Below are 22,061 nucleotides of genomic sequence, written 5' to 3'. Positions count from 1 at the left end.
CACTTATGTCCCTTTGGCACCCATAAACACAGGGGCCTTTGATGGGCTCAGTCAGGCTCATATAGAGATGTGAGCAGGAACACTTTATTTCAGTGCAGGAGTGCTTTTACTTTATTTCAGTGCAGTAGTGCTTTTATTTTACAAGAACTTTCCAGGAGCTGAAAGCCTTTATTCCAGAGAACATCCTCATGTGCTTACTCATCGGGTGTGGCGCCCTAGGCCTGGTCTTCATGTGCTGACTCATTGGGTGTGGCAGGCAGGCTGAACCTGGTGGGCGTGGCTTCAGAAGCTCAGCTATATAAGCTGCTCCATCCTTAAGGCCGGTGCTTCGCATTACTGTGCACTCGCATGCAACGTGACGCTCACCGCAGCTTGGACCAGTTTACTTACCTTTGAAACCAGGCGTCCTCCTGCATACTCGCCTCCAGGAAACCGGTGCTTCATCGCTTCATTGCAGACTCATCTCCTAACATCCACTGATCTCAATCCAGACGCTGCAGCACCACAATCCACATCCACGAACTCGGACCCTGTGAAGAAGAAAGACAAGGTTAGAACATCCGTCTTAGGGCAGCGCTGCATTGGAACCCAGCGAGCCCCCTAGTTAACAATTTACCAGCTACTATACCGAGCAGCTTCGTTCCTCATTAACTCCGGCTGCTGCCTCGAGCTCCACAGCGTCTGCCTGGCCGGCAACATTACCTGCAAGGGAAGAAAGCAAAAGAGCAAACATCAAAAGTGGAATGGACAGCAATACAAGACAACAAACTTCACAATACAACAAAAACAGATGAGGAAAGACAAAGGCAAACAGGGACACTTACCTGAAGTATAGTGGCTTAGTCGCAGCAGGACTGGACTACCACGTGCAAAGGACCAGTGAAGGAACTCGGTCCAGATCATACAAGCACCCCTGCCAGAAGCAGCAGGACGGAATGCTCGCCAAAACTAATCAACAGGAGCAGTCCCGAGCAGCATCAACTATTACCACCAGTCACCACATAAGCGCAGAGGGCAAAGTTGGACCTGAGCGACCTCAACCCACAGAGGGCTGCAACGGTGCCCCAACGCCTCTACAGAGACCAGGTGAGCGTAACAGATTGTTAATGGTGAACTCTCTGTCCTGCTGCTTCTGGCAGGGGCATTTAAATGTCGGGATCCAAGTTCCTTCACTGGTCCCTCGCATGTGGTAGCCCAGTCCAGCTGCGACTAGTCCACCTCACTTCAGGTGAGTGTTGTTCTGTTTCTCTGTCTCTTCTCGCCTGTCTGCTTTCAATCTGCTTTAATAGTGTTTGTATTCTTCGTTCCAGTATTGTTGCTTGCTCCGTAAGTAATGACTATTTTGCTTTCTCACTGTATGGGCAATGATGTGGACCCTGCAGCAGCTGCGAAGCATGGGGCGGAATCCAGAGGGAACGAAGATAGCTCTACGATGGTCCGGCAACAGGTAAGTGGTCCTTAGGGATGTGCGCAAGGACTGACTGGGGCACGACCCTAAATGGAATGTTGAATAATGTTCTAACCTTGTCTTCAGTTTCTTCCACAGGAATTGTCTTGGTGAGCGAAGAGCACAGTGTGCGGTGGTATTGAGATCAGGATCGCTGAGTTCGAGAGAATGAATCTGTGGATGGTAGGATGGACGCCGGTCTCCGAGCCGTACCCACCTGGGTAAGATGCTGGATCCAAGAGGTAAGTCTGTCAACTCAGGCGACGGTGAGCGTTACGTTGTACGGGAGTGAAAATTAATGCAAAGCGCTGGCCTAAGGGATGGAACAGCTTATATAGCTGAGTTCCTGAGGCCACGCCCACTAGTCCTGGCTTGCCTGCCACACCCTGCCACTCCTGGAATTCTGCATGTACAGCCCAGCCCTGGGAGTCCCGCCCAAATAGTCTGCATGTGGAACTGTTCCTGAAGTAAGAGCACATGAATAAAGCACTCTTGTGCCGTAATGAAGCATTCCATTTATATTCTTACATGAGCATGGTGCCAGGACTGAGTCCAGCCGGGCCCCCTATGTTGATACGTCCTAAAGGGGTGAGAATGGGTTATGTGACCCATTGCTCCATCACCTGATGGTGTGGTGTCTGTGTCCTAGGGCAGGTGACCAGGACAGTCTTCTAAAGCACCAAGATTGCAGAAGGATGCAGAAAAGATGCTTGCAGCAGTTTGCGGGAAAAATACCCGACACCTGTGGGAACTTATTAATAATGGTGGAAACTTTAGGAAGCCCTTGATGATGGGATGTGTCACTGAAGAAAGTTGGGTGAATCATTATTCAATGCTCTTTTCTAGAGTGGAGGATAGTAAGCCCAATAAAAGCAGCTGTGAGACAAAGGGCTGGGCCTTCGAATTTGATGTCGTTGAAGCAAGGTCAATGATATCGAAGTTGAGTAAATCTCGCGCTGCAGGCCCGGACAGTCTATCTAATTTCGCTCTTAAAACTAATGCCGAATGCTGGGCTAAGCTGACAGTGACTTTGTTCCATCAAGTCATGATAAATAAGCAGGTCCCTGATTCGTGGAGGGAGGCCTTGGTAGTTCCTATCTTTAAGAAGAGCGATAGTTCTTTGGATCAGCCCTATCGCCATATTTCCCTGTTGGACTCCCTAGGCAAACCTTTCACGTCTGTGGTTCTTCATGATCTAAATGCCTGGGCATCTAAAAATGAAATTCTTGACCCCAGACAAGCAGGATTTATTAAGGGTGTGGGGACATCCTTAAATCTCTTCATCGTAAACCTATTAAAACATAGAGCGATTGAACAAAATTCTGTGGTCTACATGGCTTTTCTGGACCATCATCAGGCATTTGATGGAGTGGATAGAAATCGCCTATGGGGAAAGGTGGAATTGCCCCAATAACATATTGGAAGCTATTCAGGCTCTCTATACGGGTACATCCATACAGATCAGACTGGGAAATGAAGGTAAAATGTCAAGAAAGATCAGGACCCTATGTGGACTTAAGCAGGGCTCCGCTTTAGCCCCCCTTCTACTCATTTTGTATCAGACTGATCTGGGGATCTCCCAAAAAAACATCAGAGCATTCCCTCCAAAGTTGAATTGCAGTGAACTTCCATGGCTATTTTACGCTGACGATATAGTATTTTTAGATCAAACAGCTATAGGTCTTCAGTGTAGAATCACTGCATTCAATGAATTTTTTAATCTGAATGGCATGAAAATGAACGTTAACGAATAGAAGTGTTAATCATGTAATCAGCAAATTAAAAAAAAGGATACCCTTTACATTGAAGGTGGAAGAGTGCTCCCTAGAGACGATGAATTCAGTGGTTTATCTAGGAGTGGTCATAAATAAAAACAAAAATGAAAGTTGCCACTTTAATTGTTTGAGAGATAAACTCAAAAAAAGAATGAATCAAGGAATAGCTATCCATGGATCCTATGGAGCCTTCTCGCTTATCCCTGTTATTACCTTCTACTGGCAGAAGGCCATTCAGATACTGACCTATGGGGCAGAGACACTCCTGAGCCTGCAATGGAAGGTATGGGCCTTGGTGGAGTTTTTTTTTTTTGGCGTAGAATATTAAGACTACCTAACTCCCTGTCGGTAGAGGTCATTCACCATGAATTGCAGTTGCCTTCGATAGCCTCCATAGTTTTATGTAAATCGGTTTCATTATACAGGAAATGTATCTTAATGGATGACGCATTACCTTTTCCCATATTGAGAACTAGGGGTTTGCTAAATGACAAAATCTTTAATGAATGGGGGACTCAGATAATTAATGTGGTATACTATTATGCAATAGATAATGCATTGTTGGTGGAAAATCCTCTGAAAGTGAAGGGAATCGTGGAAAATGCAGATTGGATTCAAACTGGTGAAGTGAGAAATAAAAAATCCCAGTCTTATAACTGGTGGAAGGAGAAGAAAGGCCTGAATGATTTGCCAACATATCTTCGGAAATTCCCATCAGCTTTTTTTTTTTTTTTTTAAAGAGATCTTCTCCTCAGATGCCACCTAGACAGCATGTCCATTCGTGAGGTACAATTAAAGAGACATCAGATAAGGGAAGAAAGCACGTTTTGTATATTCTGTGAAAATAGAGAATGTCTGGAATCACTCTGCCATGTAATCACTGAATGCTGCATGCTCAAGGAACTTAGAACCTTATATTTGGGGGCCCATCTGAAGGAAACTAAATCATTGACAGCCATAGAATTGTGGGATTGGATATTATTGGGGGAGAGGGTGGGCCCGATTTTGGGAATGTTAAAATTGGTAAACATACATTTTGGTTTGAAAGGGGAAACCTATGGTGACTTTTGATGATGGAGAAGGTCTATTTGATAGATCCTTCTTGTAGAGCTTTTTTTTGTTTGTCCGGGGATGATTTGATTTTGGTATTAAAGATGAATGTTGTATTTTGTTTTTAATGAGTTTTGATGTATGAAGATGTAATATGAGATATACTGATTTGGAAAAAAAATGTACTGTTAAAGTTTTCTTTTTATTCTGTGAAACCAATAAAACCAAGGGCCAAGCAACAACCAGCAAGTGCAAGGCCCTTTCAGCCGGCAGCAAAGGTTTCGGGAAGAAAACAGGCTTGTTGATGTGGAATTCCATTGGACCCTTCGGCATGAAAGAGGGGGGTGTATGCAGTACCACCCTCGATTCGTGGAAAGTCAGATACGGTTGCTCGCAGGATAGGGTCTGGATCTCACCCACACGTCTGGCAGAAATGATGGCCACAAGGAAAGCCGTTTTCCATTAGAGAAAATTGAGTGGGGCTTAACACATAGGTTTGAAAGGCCCAATCAGCCTTGTCAGAACCATGTTGAGTTCCCATGCCGGGGCAGGAGCCTTCACTGGCGGGAAAGATCGGAACAGCCACTTAAGGAACTCCTTCACTAGTCCGTGGGACCACAGCAAGGATCTTCCGGGGGATCTGGTGTAGCGTGATATAGCCGCCAGGTGAATCTTGAAAGATGCGCGAGCCAGTCCAGCTTTTGCCAAGGACAACAAGTATGGAAGGATTTGTGGAACCGTGACCCACAGAGGGGTAATCTTCTTTGACCAGCACCACATAGTAAAGCGCTTCCACTTATGGCTTAGCACCTTGACGACGCCCTGGCTTTGGCAAGGACTTTCCTGCAGTCCGTTGGCATCTCATAACCTCCAAACTCTAATGCTGCAGGAACCATGTCTTCAGGTTGAACGATCCTGGGTCGTGATGAAGGATTGTGCCTTCCTCTCTGGTGAGCAGGCCTGGAAGTACCAACAATTTGACTGGAAGCGACGCTGATAGGCTGAGTAGGTCCGGACACCAAAACATCTGCAGCCAAGCCGGGGCGAGGAGTATCATCTTGCATCGGCACTGTCTGAGTCTGCAGATGACACGTAGGAGGAGAGGAACCGGGGGAAACACGTACAGAAACCGACCTTCCCACAGGAAGAAAAACGTGTCCCCCCAAGCTCCTCTGTTGATGGGAACTGCTGGCAAACCTCTGGCATTTGGAGTTCGCTCAAGTGGAAAAAAAAGATTGATCGAGGGTTTGCCCCATTTGATGAGCAGGCGGTCGTCCTGATCCTGATGAAGTTCCCACTTGTGGCAGGAGCACAGTTCTGTGCTGAGGGAGTCTGCAATGGTTTTCCTGATGCGTGCCAGGCAGAGAGGGACGAGGAACATCCTCTGTCCAATGGCCCAGTGCCACAAGCCCTGAGCTTCCTTGGAGAGCGCTGGAGACCGAGTGACCCCTTGCTACCTGATGTAGAACATGGTGGTGGTGTTGTCCGTGAAGATCCTCACCACCTTGCCTTCGAAAGATGGTAGGAAAGACTTGATGACCCAGAACACTGCCCGTAGCGCCAGGATGTTTATGTGTAAATCCTTCTCCTCTGGAAGCCACAGATCTCTGGCGTGTAGACGTCTGCTGTGAGCCCCCCAACCTTCCCAAGAGGCGTCCGTGGTAACTGCCTCTTGGTATGGCGGGGTTTGGAATCCCATCTCCTGGCCGATGTGGGAGCACAACCCACCCCCCCATTCTATCACCTGCCGGAACTCTACATTGAGAACGATCTTGTCCGAAACTCTTCTGGACACTTGTATCAAACGTGCATCCAAGAATTCCTGCAGCATCGCATCTGCAGCCTGCACAGACCAACGAGGTATATGCAGGATGGCATCATGCCCAGCAACGACTTGATGGACTGTACTGTGGCCGTCTTCGATGGCAGTCTCTGCACCTTTCCTTGAATGGCTGCTAGCCTCTCCTCCGAGGGTGAAGCCAGGCAAGTCACTGTTGAGTCTGGCGTGAAGGAACAGCGCGTTCTGCAATGGCGTTTAGTAGGACTTCGGATAGTTCATGGAGAACCCCAGCTCTGTCAGCAGTCGGACAGTCTCCTTCATGTGCTCGTCGGCCAGCTCGCGAGAACAGGCGGTTAGAACAATCGTCCAGGTACCGGTACACATGAAAGCCCTGCAGACGCAGATGGGCTGCCACTAGGGCCAGGCATTTTGTAAACACTCTTGGGGCCAACTTCAAGCCGAATGGTAGGGCCTTGAACTGCCAGTTGGCCGAGCACGTTGGACTTCAAGTACTTGTTCAGATGGTGTAGGTGTAGGATGGGTCTCCAACCCCCTGTCTTCTTTCTTTCTAGAAAGTATCTGGAATAGACTCCGGAGCCCCGGAGGCATTGGGAAAGGAGCTCTATCGCGCCTTTCCATAGCATGGCTCGCATTTCTTCCAGAGCTGTGGGATGTGAAGCTCCTGACGGGGAACCAGTGGAATACGTGGGCACCTGTGTTAGAACTCCAAGGTGTGCCCCTGGCCGAGAGCATCTAGCACCCATCTTTCGGTGGTGATCTCCTTCCATTTGCTGACTAACCTCATCAGCCGGCCTCCGACCGAGGTGCACGAGTGGGGGCACGACGTCTTGGCCGGTTCACAGGCTTGCTTGGGTGCTGGCGCTCTGCAGGCGACGGCGACGCTGCCCTTTGCTACCATAGGTCTGGTAGTGGCCCCTGTAGGCTTCCTGCGTTGAGGATCAGGGAGGTTGCCTGTAAGATGTGGAGAATTTCTTTGATGATCTGCTCAATTTTGCCCTGGAGGAGCGAAAAGAAGACTAGCAATGCTGCTGAAGAGTGCCCAGGGAGCGCACTGTCTCCGTATCTGTTTTAATGGCCTGCAGGGACTCGTCGATCGCCTTTCCAAAGAGATTTCTGCCATTGAGGGGCATGTCCAGCAACTTCGCTTGGACGTCCTGATGGAAATTAGTGGCCTTCAACCATCCTTGCCGACGAAAGCAGACTCTGCTTCCCATCTGCTGGAAACCAGTGTCGGCGACGTCCACTGCCACCACAATGGCATGATCTGACGCCACTTTGCCTGCCTGAAAGAGGGCGAGAGCTTCCATCTTCTTGTCATCGGGCAGGAATTCCAGGATCGGGCCCAGTTTGTACCACAACGCTGTCGTACCTGGCAGGACAGCCAGGGCTTTGACCACCTTAATTGTAAATTCTGCCGGGTAATTGACTTGATTCCACATGATGTTTATCCTCTTTCTGTCGCTGTCCGGGAGAACTGATGACGATGAGGCCGGGTTAGCCGAATGTTTACTTGTGGCAGCTGACACTATCGAGTCCGGCGGCGGTTGCGACCTCAGACTTCCTAATTGGCAGCACAAAAAGGAATTAATGCAATAAGGAATTGCAATTAATGTTCATCGATGTGAAGCAACATCACAAAAACAAACAAGTGGGATCTTTAAGACTATTGCTACTAATGTGAAGCAACATTACAGAGAGACCACCAATAGGACAATGTATTACCAAGTGATTTCAAACAACTAGTGACTAAAGTGTAAAATCATCATAGAGACTTAAGATATAAAGAGAAAACAAACTGTTTCATCAAGTCAAGAAACGCAAGCAATTCCACAATTTAAAAAGTGTGTCAAATAAAAACAGATTGAAACAATACCTGTATGATTCATTTCATTTGGCGCAATATAAGGTGATTAAAACTGTCATAATCATTCATTTAATTGGGCAGCCTCAATGTGTTAATCACCATACTGTTGCAGCCACAGGGATTATCCAAATCCAAGATAGTTTACACAAAGAGCTCGTTTCTAGATTTCCTAAAGGCTGCAACTTATCTTTTACATAGTAAAGCAAACATGAATAGTATTGTGTGTTTTGAGGTTCAATAGCAGAATTGTCTTTTGATGTTTAATGAAAGTCCTCATTTTGTAGAGCTCTGACTGCCTAATGGTATGCCAGTGTTATGATAGAACGGTACAAAGAGACAAGGACTCCATGATAAAGTCTATACCTAATCCCATGGTAAAATTGTTATTTATATAATGCTTTTGGCAAAGCGCTATACATAGAACATATTTATCAAACTATCCCCAAATACTGAAGTTGGTACTCCTTTATCGACCTCAAAAGGATGAAAGGCTGAGTTGGCCTTGCCGGGATTCAAATCTGCAACCTACAGATCAAGCAGAGATCGCAGCAACGAGCGCTCATCGGCTGAGCAATCTTATTGGCTATCATCCTTCAGGAGGCCCGTAAACTGAGTATCAACTGAGGTATAATAATCACAGTGCCTAGTTCTTGGACGATCCACGTACGAAGCGCTACATAAAGTTAAATTATAACAGGGACAGGTTTTGCTGATTTTCAATTTCAATTACAAATGTAACTTTCATTTGTTTGTTTTTGAACTGCGCTTGCACTTCCGGGAGAGCCAGGTTTTGCGATTTTTAATTGTAGTCTTGAAGATTTGAGAGGCTATATATAACACCTGTGATTGGTGTAATGACAATCACTCACCCTTGAGCAAAGATTATGCTGCCACTGACCATTTATAGTAGTGTACAACATTGACCGCAAGGTTGAATGGATTTAAACTAGATTGTGCATACTCAGAATTTTACACACTGTTTTTAGAGAGTGTAAAAAGTGTAAAAATGTTCTGCCTCCGCATGATCATGCACACAGCATAAGCAGTGGAGTATTGAGGCTTCCAGCCGCTCGAGTCCCCAAATAAGTGCATGCGCTCCCCAACTTTACTCTACATCTGCCAGACTGCACCTTTACCAGATACTGCCCCTTCAACAAACTCTGTCTTCGTTGTCCAAACTATGTCCCTTCACCCCCATTTTGGCTCCATAACATTATAAGGATGTGTTTAAGGTTCCAGGGATCAGAACGTTACTGCTTCCTCTCTATTAATTTAAGCCTGTCATCTTCTATGTTATGTTAGTTGAAAGAGTGTTTTCAGAACTGCTGCCCAAGATTTGGAGAAGACAGTTTGTTCTACAGTTGAGTGCACTAGAGGTAATTGTCATGGCTAATTGTCTACTTTCCGTTCAGTCCGCAAACAATCTTTTAGAGGTAGTGAGAAGAACATGGGCGGTCTGCCAACAAGACACGAGAGAGAAGGTTGGAATGAGGAATTTTGGTTCTCCACTGCGCCCTTCCGCTGCAGAGCCTGCATTTCCTGAAGCAAGAGGTGTCAGTCTTTCTGGTTGGTGCTTGGGTGGAATGTCTGGTAGATAGTCCTCGAAATCCAGCGATTGGCCCTGCTGCAGGAGTGATAACACACATCCGTCGGTTGTGATTAGTGTCCATTCATTGATGAACTTTGACTGGCGTCCTCCCGGCAGGGTGCTTAAGTGGGAGGGTCTGGCCCTGGTTTGGTCATGTCTGCTTACCGGACTGGCCCCTTGATTGGGCTGAGCCACGGCGTTGCCATGAACCACTGTAAGATCTTTTCCTGTATTGGTCCCAAGAAGACTGGTACGTGGTGCTGTTATCCCGCAAAGTCCTGCCATAGCAACCTTTTCCTGAAGCATGCTCAAGGAGCGGGACGTTTCTGTGTCTGTTTTTATGGACTGCAGGACCTCGTCCACCTTTTTTCCAAAGAGGGCAAATCCATCAAAGGGCATATCTACGACCCTGGACTGGAAGTCTGGTCGAAAATCGTTAGCCTTGAGCCCACCCTGCAGGCGCAGGACCACTCACCACTCTGTTCCCCAGCTGGCGAAAAACCAGTGTCTGCGATGTCTATAGAGACCGTAATGGCATGGTTGGAAGCCAACTCGCCGACATGGAAGATGTTTAAGGCTTTTTGCCGTCTGGTAAAAACTCCAACAATGGACCCAACTTGTACCACAGCTCACAATCGTAACGTGCGAGTATGGCCATTGCATTTGCCGCCCTGATAGTCACGGCTGCAGTGGTGATAATTTTGTTACTAAGGGTGTCAATGCGTTTTCCTTCGTTGTCTGGGGGGGACAGAGCAGGATGAGGATGGATTAGCCAACCTTTTCCTGGCTGCAGCTGAGACCATGGAGTCTGGTGTGGGTTGAGTATGAAGGCAGCGCTCTCTGGGGCTATGTATTTTTTGTCAATCCAGTCTTTTTTAGCCGGGGCAGTTGCAGGATGTGCTAAGATGATTAGGCCATCGTTCCAGACGTCTTCCAACAGCGGGATAGTCATGATGGATTTTCTGCGCTGTTCTCTGTGCTGGTACAGTACACTTTCATTTTGCTGTTCCTCCGGTGCAAGGCCGAACATCGTGGCCGCCCTGGACAGGAGCACCTCATCCGGGGGAGAGTCCCTGAGTGTAACGTCATCTGGCTCCCCATCAGCTGTGATGAAATAATCAAATTCATCTGTCTGGGTCATGTGTGTGGAGGACCCGCTGTCGGGGTCTGTGTCCGTCCCAGTATTTGACAGCTTGCGTGGCGCTAACTGGTGCTTACCCGCTTGGTGTTTGTCCCTCATAGGGGGGGATGTCCATCTCCCTGGAAGGGCCAGGGTTATCATTGCAAGGTTGTCTGACCGGTGCTGTAACCGGGGCCGGCAGATGATGTTGCAGGATTGCCAACAGAATGGTGAGTGTAGATAAAAATGTTCAAAGACATGTCTCTTTGTGAAGGAGGAGTGATGCCTTGATCTGAATGCAGAGGGGGTAAAGGTGGTAGCCTAATCCGCCTTGACTCATCTTGCTTTTTGGGAGGCGATGTACTGTGCTCTGGCGAGGACGGCAGTGATATGATGACTTCTTCCTCTTCCGTCTCCGATTGGGCGAGAGCTGGTTCTGACAATGATGCCACTAGGCAGCAAGGCCACCCTAAAGTTAGGGAAAGATTATTCTTGGACAGGCAGTCAGTGCAGACACACTACTGGTGTCTGGAACGCTAGTAACGATGGCCGTGGTTACAATGGAGTAATGGTCATTTTTGTCTGTCGACGAGTGTGACAGCCGTCGACGCAGATGTCGTTGAGATCCTTGTGGTCGTTGGAGTAGTCATTGATGAGGCAGTCGTGGCCGTCATCGGCTTTGTTGATGGTTGTGATGAGGTAGTCGTAGATTGTGTCGACGGCATCAGGGTAGATGACCTGGAGTGAGGCTTGGTCATCGACTATTACATTTTTGTCACAGATTTAGACGAGTTCTTTAAAAAAAAAAAATAATAATGTTTATTTATAAATCAGTACACAGGTGAACATATACATTAACATTTGCTTGTAACCCCTCGATATGCATGTGAATTTACATTTCCCTTGTCCCACCCTCATTGTCCCCCAATGGGTCTTGTCACCCAATCTCACTGGGCCGGGCCAGGCAGAGAATGTTTGCTGGTTAAGTGGAGGGCTCTCGCGATTAAGCGTGGCTTATAAGTCAGGGCCGGATAGTTCTGGTCATAGTCTAACAGCGGTGCCCAAATGTTCGTAAAACGATGGAGCAGGCTTGCTTTGGCTGCCGTGACCTTTTCGGCTATTAGTATGTCCCAAATTTTAACCCACGAGAGGGTCATCAGGGGGCCTTCTGCGGATTTCCAGGTGTGTGCCACTGTGATTTTTGCCACCAGCAGGAGTTGGGTTATTAATACTGCTTTCCTTCCTGTTCTTGGGTAAGAGTCTGGGATCGGGATCCCCAGGAGGACGTGCTCGGGGGCCAGCGGTATTGTCACTTGGGTAATATCCTTTATTGCGGCGAGGCATTGGGACCAGAACTCCCTTACCTTAGGGCATGTCCACCACATGTGGAAATAGGATCCTGGGAGGCCGCAGAGGCGCCAGCAGTGTGGGTCCAATGCCTGCTGAAAGTGGTGAAGGCGAAGAGGGGGGGAAATACCAGTGCAGAAGCAATTTGTGGGCGCATTCCCGATTAGTGATGCAGGGGGAGGCTGTGCGCGTTCTTGACCAGATGTCCATCCATGCCTGGTCCTCTATAGCATGACCCATTGGGTCATATAGGAGGGCTTAGTGCAGAAAGGGTCCTCCTGCAGAAGTTTATAGAGGGCTGAGATCTTCCCTCGGGCAGGCAGGTCATTTACTGCAAGCTCTAGTGGGGCGGGAGCTTGTGTTGCTGCCGCTAGGGTCTGAGGGTGGGAGCACCAGTGCCTCAATTGGCTGTAGGTGAACCTATCTGTTTCCGCAAGTTGGCAGGCTATTTTGCATTGTTCGAAGGTGAGAGGGGCGTCCCCTACGAAGAGCTGCCCCAGCGATTCGAGGCCTCGTGCCACCCAGTTCCTAAAGTTCGTTGGGCAGGAGCCCGGGGAGAAAGCCGGGTTAAGGAAGATTGGGGAGAATTAACTCAGGCCCCCTGGGATACCTCTATGTCTGCGGGCCCAATCCCAGGCTTTCATCGATTGTTTTGTGGAGGACAGCACGTCTGGCCAAGCTCGGCACAGCATGGAAGGAATAAACGGGAGAAAGCGGAGAGGGAGAGGGAGGCCGGATTGTTCGATCTCCACCCATTTCAGGTGCCCTGTGGCGTTTCCCCATGCTTGAAAGTGGGCCAGCTGTGCTGCTATTTGATATCTGCGGATGTCTGGAACCCCAGTCCTCCCAATTTCGTACTGCTGACCATGGTTCTTCGAGGGATCGGTGCTTTCTTGCCCTTCCAGATAAAGTCAATAATTTTCCTTTGAAGCCGCTGCAGGGGGGACAGCGGGATTGAGATGGGAAGGGAGGAGCAGGCATAGAGAAACCGTGGGACGAGGTTAATTTTGCATGCCGTAATGCGGCCCAAAAGAGAGATCTCTTGCGACTGCCAGGGGTTGAGATCCTTCTCCACTTCCTCGAAGAGGGGGGGGGAAAGTTTGTCTGGTAAACGTTTGTTGGATGGGGGGGGATCTGGACCCCCAGGTATGGGATGGATTTGACACTCTATTGGAATGGGCTTTGCTCCTCTAAGGCTTCCCTCTCGCCTAGGCCCAGGCCCACCCCTAGAGCTACTGATTTTCCAAAATTGATGGCGAAACCTGCTACCCTCCCGAAACTATGAATTTCAGTCAGGGCCGCTCTCATGGAAGCCTTAATGTCCGTGATGGTAAGCAACACGTCATCTGTGTAGAGGGCAATCTTATGTTGAGCGGGGCCTATCTGCGGGCCAATGATCTGAGGGTTTGGGCGGACGCGTTGGGCCAGAGGTTCCATGGTCAAAGCAAAGAGTAATGGGGACAATGGGCATCCTTGTCTCGTTCCACATGTAAGAGGGATTGGATCTGACAAGAGGCCATTGACTCTCAGCCGGGTCTTGGGGGATTGATAATTAGCTAGGACCATTTTCTTGGAGGTCAGGCCGAAGCTGAAGGCCTCGAGTGTGAGACGTAAATACGTCCAATCCAAATTGTCAAAGGCGTTGGTTGCATCCAGAGCCAGCAGGGCGAGTTGTTGTGCTTCCTGATTGGCGACCTCTGTTAGGTCCAGTGCTCTGCAGATGTTGTCTTTTGTTGACCTGTGGGTTATGAACCCAGTCTGATCCGGGTCTATGATGCTCGGAAGAATAGGTGCAAGGCGGTTGGCCAGAATCTTAGAGTATATGTTGGCGTCCAGGTTTAATAGAGAGATGGGTCTGTACGAACTATTGTCCTTGGGATCTTTTCCAGGCTTAAGGATGAGGACTGTGATGGACTCCTGCATAGTTGGAGTGACATTCCCAGTGGCAGCAAATGAGTTCAAAAGATGAGTTAGTGGGGCCAACAGTTGAGGGCGGAAGAGTTTGTAGAATCCGGTGGAGAACGCATCCGGGCCTGGGGCCCTGGATTTCAAGCTTTTTATGGCTTCCTCGACTTCCTCGCTCGTGATGGGCACTTCGAGTCCTTCTCTCGCCGTGGGAGAGCTGCCTCTTGGATGTAGGACTGCTGTTTGGTTAGGTTCCTTGGGACTGCTGTCATTATTTCCGATTGATGGGCTACCGTCAGGCGTAGCTTCTCGTGTTCCAAGAATTGGACCACCCCCTGTGGGTCTCGGAGGCCCAGTATGGTATTCCTTTTCTTCACTTTGGCCAGCTTGTTTACCAGCAGCATGTTAGCTTTGTTGTTATTGACATAGTACCATTGTTTTGTTCTGGTCAATAGATTTGCCATGGCATCGGCATAGTGTGCCACTTGCAGGGCCCTATAAGATTTCGGGGACCAGCCCTTCCGCTTGTGAGTGGCTTCCGCTTTCCGGACTTCAGCTTCGAGGAGGGTGCGGGTCGCCTGTTTTCATTCATGGAAGGCTGCGCCTTGGGCGATCAGTCCCACTCTGAGCACCGCCTTCATGGCTTCCCTGTTCTGACTTGAGTGTCGTGTAGACCGATGAGACCTCCGTCCCCAAGTGACGTACAGGGGAACTAAATAGAAACCCACTGTACGACCCTTGAGGCCACAGGTGAGAGATGTCTTCTCGGATCCACGGAGCCTCTTGGAACACCGATGCTGCTGTCAAGGGGGGGAATGAGGTTAAGTACCAGGCAAGCACAATACAATGAAGAAGACAAGTAACTAAAGTGTCTTACCTATCTGGTGTAATGGAGACCCAGGTGACCTAGTATGGAGGTTCGAGGCTCATTAGATGCGGCGATCCTTGGAGTGGTAGAACCGCAGGTACAGCGTGGATGAAGAGTAGCCACCTGTGGGAGTTAGGGCTTGACTTGAATCCCCAGTGGGGAAGAAGGCGTAGAAGATCAGCAAGGTACCAAGGGATGATCCAAAGACAAGTCGAGGTGTAGTCCAAAAATCCGGCAACGGGTAAACAGTTCCAAGCAAAAGTACCAAGGGGTGTCCGAGGGAGTCCGAGATAGAGTTCCGTGATCAGGGTAACAAGGAGCAAGTTGTAACGCCAAACAGTGTCCGAAGCCAGCTGAGAAGCAATGAGCGTTCTGTCTCTCAGACCTTTATACTGATCGCCCCTGGGTCATGTGACTTCTCTGGATCATGTGACGTCCACCAAGATCACATGGGGAACGCCGCAGTGTATCACGTGACTGGCGGGAAGACGTAAGGCCGCCCTTACTGCTGTACGTTCTCCAAGGCAGTTGCCAATGCAGAAAGGGTTGCAATCGAGCCCGTACACTGGTACGGAGCCTTCGGTTCTGTGGGTTCACCGAATCACTTGAGCCTCGAAGCTTGGGAGGAGATGTTGGGGGAATGTGGGCAGTGTTCTGATGTGTCGTGGCCTGGTGTGCAGAGGATCGCCTAACATAGCCCCCCCCCCAACGGCCCACGACCCCGTGGGCAGGACGGATGATCCCTATGGAAGCGGGCTACCAACCGCGGGGCGTTCACATCAGATGCGGAAACCCACGAACGCTCCTCCGGGCCGTAACCCGTCCAATCCACCAGATACTGGAGCCTACCCCTAAAATACTCGGGCCATTTCTAGGACCAACAAATCAAAGTCATAAAGAAGTGGGCTGTTGTTCTCTAACAGGGGATTAGCCCAAGCAGCTGCTGTTCCGGCCAAATGGGAAAGGGCGAAGGCAGCTTTAGCAGTGGTGGTGGGAAAAGCCAAAGGTCTGCATAGGAAATGTAACTTGCACTGATTAATAAAGGTTCTGAACTTCTTGGGATCCCCTTGATAGCGTTCAGGAGCAGCTAAGGGGGAAGGAGTTGGGAGTATCATCGGAGTCGGGACTACAGGAGCAGTAACGGGAGAGGGTGTAGTGGAGGAGCCGGTATCGCCAAACTCAGGGTCTGCAGGAAGGGAATGTTGAACACTTTGTATGGAATCCAACCTTTGATGGATCACAGTGTTTGCGGCGGCCATATCCGCCCTTAATATTGTAATTGCCTGAACTAAAGCAGCTATGGGTTCATCCGTGGATCCCTGCATCGTCTAACACGACTATACGGCTTCTCAGTCTGTTCTGACTTGAGTGTCGTGTAGACCGATGAGACCTCCGTCCCCAAGTGACGTACAGGGGAACTAAATAGAAACCCACTGTACGACCCTTGAGGCCACAGGTGAGAGATGTCTTCTCGGATCCACGGAGCCTCTTGGAACACCGATGCTGCTGTCAAGGGGGGGAATGAGGTTAAGTACCAGGCAAGCACAATACAATGAAGAAGACAAGTAACTAAAGTGTCTTACCTATCTGGTGTAATGGAGACCCAGGTGACCTAGTATGGAGGTTCGAGGCTCATTAGATGCGGCGATCCTTGGAGTGGTAGAACCGCAGGTACAGCGTGGATGAAGAGTAGCCACCTGTGGGAGTTAGGGCTTGACTTGAATCCCCAGTGGGGAAGAAGGCGTAGAAGATCAGCAAGGTACCAAGGGATGATCCAAAGACAAGTCGAGGTGTAGTCCAAAAATCCGGCAACGGGTAAACAGTTCCAAGCAAAAGTACCAAGGGGTGTCCGAGGGAGTCCGAGATAGAGTTCCGTGATCAGGGTAACAAGGAGCAAGTTGTAACGCCAAACAGTGTCCGAAGCCAGCTGAGAAGCAATGAGCGTTCTGTCTCTCAGACCTTTATACTGATCGCCCCTGGGTCATGTGACTTCTCTGGATCATGTGACGTCCACCAAGATCACATGGGGAACGCCGCAGTGTATCACGTGACTGGCGGGAAGACGTAAGGCCGCCCTTACTGCTATACGTTCTCCAAGGCAGTTGCCAATGCAGAAAGGGTTGCAATCGAGCCCGTACACTGGTACGGAGCCTTCGGTTCTGTGGGTTCACCGAATCACTTGAGCCTCGAAGCTTGGGAGGAGATGTTGGGGGAATGTGGGCAGTGTTCTGATGTGTCGTGGCCTGGTGTGCAGAGGATCGCCTAACATTCCCAGGTGTTGGCTGGGGAGGTGTCCTCGACGTTGTTTTCCATGAAAAAGTTTATTGTTCTGGCGATGGAGTCCCTCACTGCCATGTCACCCAGGATAGGGTCATATAAGTTCCATCGGCGGCGAGGGGGGGATCTGAGTTGTGAGCTCGCAGGATCTGTGAGACTGGGGCATGGTCTGAGAGGATCCGGGAGCCAATGGTGACATCGTCCGTGAAGGCCAGGATCTAGGGGGAGGCCAGCAGTAAATCAATTCTAGAGAAGGTGCGATGCACATATGAATAGAAGGTGAAGTTGTTCTCTTCCGGGGATAACACTCTCCAGGGTGTCAACAACATTCAGCGTTCAGAAAAGGTGGAGCAGGTCTTTTGCCAATTTCAGGTCCCTGGATGATGGAGGGTGTGATCTATCCTTGAGAGGGTTTGGCGCTCCATTAAAGTCTCCTCCAATGACGACTTGCCCCTCAATGAATGGGAGAAGGGACTCCTCCAAATCTCGATAGAACCCTTCCTGATGCTCGTTTGGAGCATAAACTGAGATGAGGGTATAGAGTTGGCCAAGGATGATGCATTTGATTGCGATGAAGCGACCCTCCCGGCATCGTAGGGTGTCTAGAACCTGGGGATTCAGCTCTTTTGCGAAAAGAATGGTGGTGTCTGCCTTCTTGGTGCCGTTGGAAGCCAGGAATTGTAGAGGAAAGAGTCTGCTGTGCAGGCGGGAGAAGACCGCCGGGATCAGGTGAGTTTCTTGCAGGAAAGCTACTGAGGCTCCGTCGTCCTGTAGCTTTTGCAGGATGGATTTCCTTTTCGGAGGGGAATTTAGGCCCCTGACATTTAGGGTGGTGAACTTCAGTTTTAAATGTGGGGACTGGCTCTCTGAGCTCCTTTGTCGCGAGGGGGGGGGGCTGGGGGAGAGTAAAGTCAGCCATAGTCGAGAGAGGTAAGCTGCTTTGGGTTCTCCTGAGGCTGAAGTTTCTCAAATAGCCTCCAACGGGAGGTACAAACTTTTAACATAGGCCTCTAACGGGGGGCCAAAATTGTGACCAAGTAGGCCGGTTTTTAAGTATCGGTACATCCCCTAGCCACCCAGGCTGTCGTCAGCCAACGTAGTTGAATTTCACTCCAAGGGTAAAGCGATGACATCCACCTTGGAGGAGGGTATGGACCGCATAGGGCCTGCAGCAACCTTAGGGAAGCAGTGCATCAGTGTCATGTGTTCATCAGCCTTCCGCTGATCTTCATTTAGGTTTATGGCTTCTCTGCACTCCTGTCCAGGGGGCGCGCCCAGGCTTGGGGGAAGCTGTGACGCGTTTGGGGCTCTTTTGCCCAGGGGAGGAGGACCCTGCACCCCCCAGGGAGCCGGGACGCGAGATTGACACTGTGTTGTCGAGGTGGCTGATGGTTCGTGGGGTGCCATTATGCGAGAATTGTAAGGCTGTCAGAAAGAGCCACTGGTAGCGGATCTGCTGGTCCCGGAGAAAGAGCGTGAGTGGGCGCAGCACTAGCACTCTGTGCTTCTGCAGGGTCAGGGGGAGAGGTCCTGGAAAATTTGGAGAGGAGAGCCCTGGAATGATAGTTTGTCGCGTGTGCGACCTATCACTGAGATGGCCTCTTTGGTGGTGCAAAAATTGACTCTTGTGATCACATCTGGGGGGGAAGGGTATGGGGGGGGTCCGAGTCAGTTCCTCGAACTGGCACAGTCTGTGGGTGCGATCAAGAAGAAGTTGAGTTTCATCTAGGTTAGGCAGCAACGACTGGAAGAAATTGCCCACGTAGTCGGGTAGCTCCTTGTCGGGGATTGAGGAAGGCACTCCTCGGATGCGCAGGTTTTTGCGGCGGGAGCAATTTTCCAGATCTTCCTGCTTGTGCTCAAGGATCTCGGTTCTATCCATTAAGGACCAGTTTGTGCGTTGCACTTCCGCTAGCGAGTTGGGAGTGTTCTTGGGCTAGGTCTTCCGATTCCCCCATCCTGTGTTCAATCGCACTGACCCTTTGCTCAGTTTGTTCTAGCTTAACAGTAAGTTCCGACATGCAGGATCTAAACTCTGCTTTGATATCGGACACAAAGGCTTGGAGGTCCTCTTTAGTTGCGAGAGATCCACTTTCTTCTGGCGCTTTTTGGGGTGTGAGTTTTGGCAGGTCCACCTTCTTACCCCTCTCCGCTGGCAGGAGCATGGTGGAAATATCCACTGATTTAGGAAGTTTAAGAGACTTAGCCATGGTTCTGTGGTGGGGGGGCAACTCCCGCGAAATCAGGAGAGGTTGCGGTCGTCGGCTGGTGGGTGAGGTTCTGGTTGATCCATGGAGGGTCCCAAAGTGCCAGCCGGGAGACCATGTTGACTTGTTTTGGTGGTGGCAGGGAAGTCTGGTGAGCCTGAACACTCCAGGAAGGGGGCTGGTAGGATAAGTTCATCAGGTCCTTTGCTATGGTGAAGAAGAGGATAGCCAGCGGGAAAGAGAGAAAGGGGACTCCCAAGCTTCTGATGGCTGTTGATGCTCAGCTCGCCGTTGGCTGAGACCTCCCAGGGAGCCAGCAAGGTAGTTGGGCCACTCCGATCAGCTGATGACAGGGGGTGGGCAAAAGCTAATGGGGTGTCGTTGCCAGCTGAGGCTGGGGACGCTCCGGTGGTCCAAGAATTCGAGGAAGGAGTAGCTTAGGCTCTGAGGGGAGGGGGAGGCAGGTCCAGTGGTCCTTGGCGGCCCAGTTCACATCCTTCAGTTGCGAGGGCCCTCCGGGGAAGAGGGGGGGTCTGGGTCACAAGTGAGCAGCTCCCAGAAGGGTCCGGGGGCTCCGGGCCAAGGGGGCTGTTCTCCTAGTCGTGTGTTGGGCCCCTCAAGGACCGCTTCACCCCCTTTGGTGATTGGGGTGAGTATGCTGCCCTGGAAGGAGGAGATGGAAGCACTTTACTGTCAGGTTACCATAGGGGAGGGAGCAGGGAAGGTGGAGGCTGCGCTGAAGTTGGAGCATAGTGGGGGGGGGGTCAGCAGTGGGTACAAGCGTCCCGTCCTGCACCTGGGTAGGTGGTAGGGAGGGAGGACCCCCTGGTGGTTCTCACCTTGCGTGGGGGGGCCACAGCCTCGAACCCGGTGCCGGGACTCCATGACCGATGGGAGTGCTAGCTGTGGAGTCCCGAGAGTAAAGCGCAACCGGGCCCACAGCAGCACAAAGGAAGCAATCCAGCGCCCCCGGCGGTTCCCAGTACGCCGGGGGTGAAGCCACAACGATAGGGTGCTGCTGCCCGCAGAGTCCGGGGCCGCTTCAGGCGGTCATTGGGTGGGCTCCCCACCAGGAGCAGCGCCGGCCAAAACCGCGTGGTGCCATTGAGAAAAGTAGGCGCTGGGGCGATGCTCCAGGGCGGCGGCAGGCAGACACCGGGGTCCTCGGGCTATGAATCAGTCTCTTGAGGGGCAGGGAACCCCCGGCAGAGTTAGAAGGTGAGTCGAGGGTGCAGTCAGGCACCGCGGGTGAGGTTGGAAGGACTCCAGCAGGCCGGAGCAGTCCTGGAGCCAAGATGGGCAGCTAAATGCTCATGGAGACAGGCCGATGCAGTCCGCCCGCCATCTTGGGATTGGCTTATGGTCGCCGTCGGCAAGTATCTTCGCCGTGTTTTTGGGGAAGCTCTATGCGTTTTGAGCCAGGATTGCAGGCATTGGGGCTTCCAGCGTTCTGCTGCCTGGGTCAGACTTTCAGGAGTCTGGGGCATAGCGGGAAACTGGTAATTTTCAGTGAATGCTGCGGGTCCCATGCGGAGGCCATTAGAGGAGCAGCCACATCGCTGGCACTCCAGGCCACGTCCCCATGAGTTAATTTTTGAACCTGAAGAGTGGCCCCCAGACGTGGATTTAAGGAATGTTACGTCCTTGGGACGATGGAAGGAGCTTCGGCTCTCATCCTCTGTTGACACCCCTTGGGCACTGACCTTTGTTGAAGACCGGTCCTTCTGCGCAGTTCTGTGCTCATCAGCTGAGGAATCCTTGTGCTTCTTCTTGGAGGCCTGTACTTTGTGCGGCCTAGACCTCTTGCTAGAGGTGGCTCGCTGGGCCGGCCTGGCCCGGCCTAACAAAGTATGACTCTGTACTGAAGCAGAGTCAGAGGCCCCGCTGGCGTCCTCGACCCAAGTGACGAGACAGCGATGTTGATCCCTCAGTGTTTTGTTGGAGATCTGCTGGCAAATTTTGCAGTTCTGGATGGCATCGCTGGGATGAAGGCAGTAGAGGCAGTCGTTGTTGCGATCCCCTATGCAGACATTCTTCAGTCCACAGCGGGCACCGGTCTTGAACAGGCTTTTCCTTGTGCATTCTGCCATGAGGTAGGCCCAACTATGCAGACAAAGCTTTTTCGAAAGATATCGGCGCCGAGGCAGTGAACGGTAGCTTCCCTGTCGCCACTAAAGCCGATTGTCGTGCAGATGTCAAAAAATATATATTTTTCGTGAATAGGATGTTAAAGTTTAATTATTATCGTAGAAAAGTTGGAGATGATTTTTGAGGACTCCGTACACAAACGCTTGTTAAAAAATCTGAAGATGGCCGACAGGGAGGTGTTCCTATTGACTGTGGGCAGTATGACCCAAAAATGACTAATAGAACATAAAAGTGTTTGAAAGTTTTCAGTTTAAGTTTAAACTGCTCTATGTTACCAAGGATGCCCAGCCTGACGACGGGGAATATTCACAGCATATGGATCTATGAAATATCCAATGGTGGAGAACTCGACGAGGACAAGCAAGAATGTCACCCAATTAACTAATACTATAAAGAATACGGAAAAGTTGCTCACTGTAGTGACTTCTGTACTCCTAGTTCATAGTCCCCTTTGCTCCATATTTATTTATCTTTAAACCTTTTTATTGAGATTTTTGTGATTGACACAAAGAGAAACAATTTTAACATAAACAGATACAACCCGACCCTTGGGCAATAAACAAAAAAAGCAGGGCCGTCAAAATAACATTTCCTGACAGTAGGCTTGAAAAGGCAAATGAAGTATGGGCAAAAATATCTAGGTCTTGACCCTGAAATCACTGAC

The 22,061-nt window shown here is 50.2% G+C and overlaps 1 protein-coding gene across 2 annotated transcripts in view; it reads right to left on the bottom strand.

The window, feature by feature from the left end:
- RPS6KA5 (ribosomal protein S6 kinase A5) overlaps positions 1-22,061 on the bottom strand; it is a 1,757,411-nt gene that overhangs the window by 241,246 nt on the left and 1,494,104 nt on the right. The gene's annotated exons all lie outside the window — the stretch shown is intronic.

Source organism: Ambystoma mexicanum, chromosome 14 (assembly GCF_040938575.1).
Source record: "Ambystoma mexicanum isolate Mex_15411 chromosome 14, UKY_AmexF1_1, whole genome shotgun sequence".
Taxonomy (NCBI): Eukaryota; Metazoa; Chordata; class Amphibia; order Caudata; family Ambystomatidae; genus Ambystoma; species Ambystoma mexicanum.
Note: the sequence above shows the minus strand (reverse complement) of the source record. Positions and strands in the feature narration are given on the sequence as shown.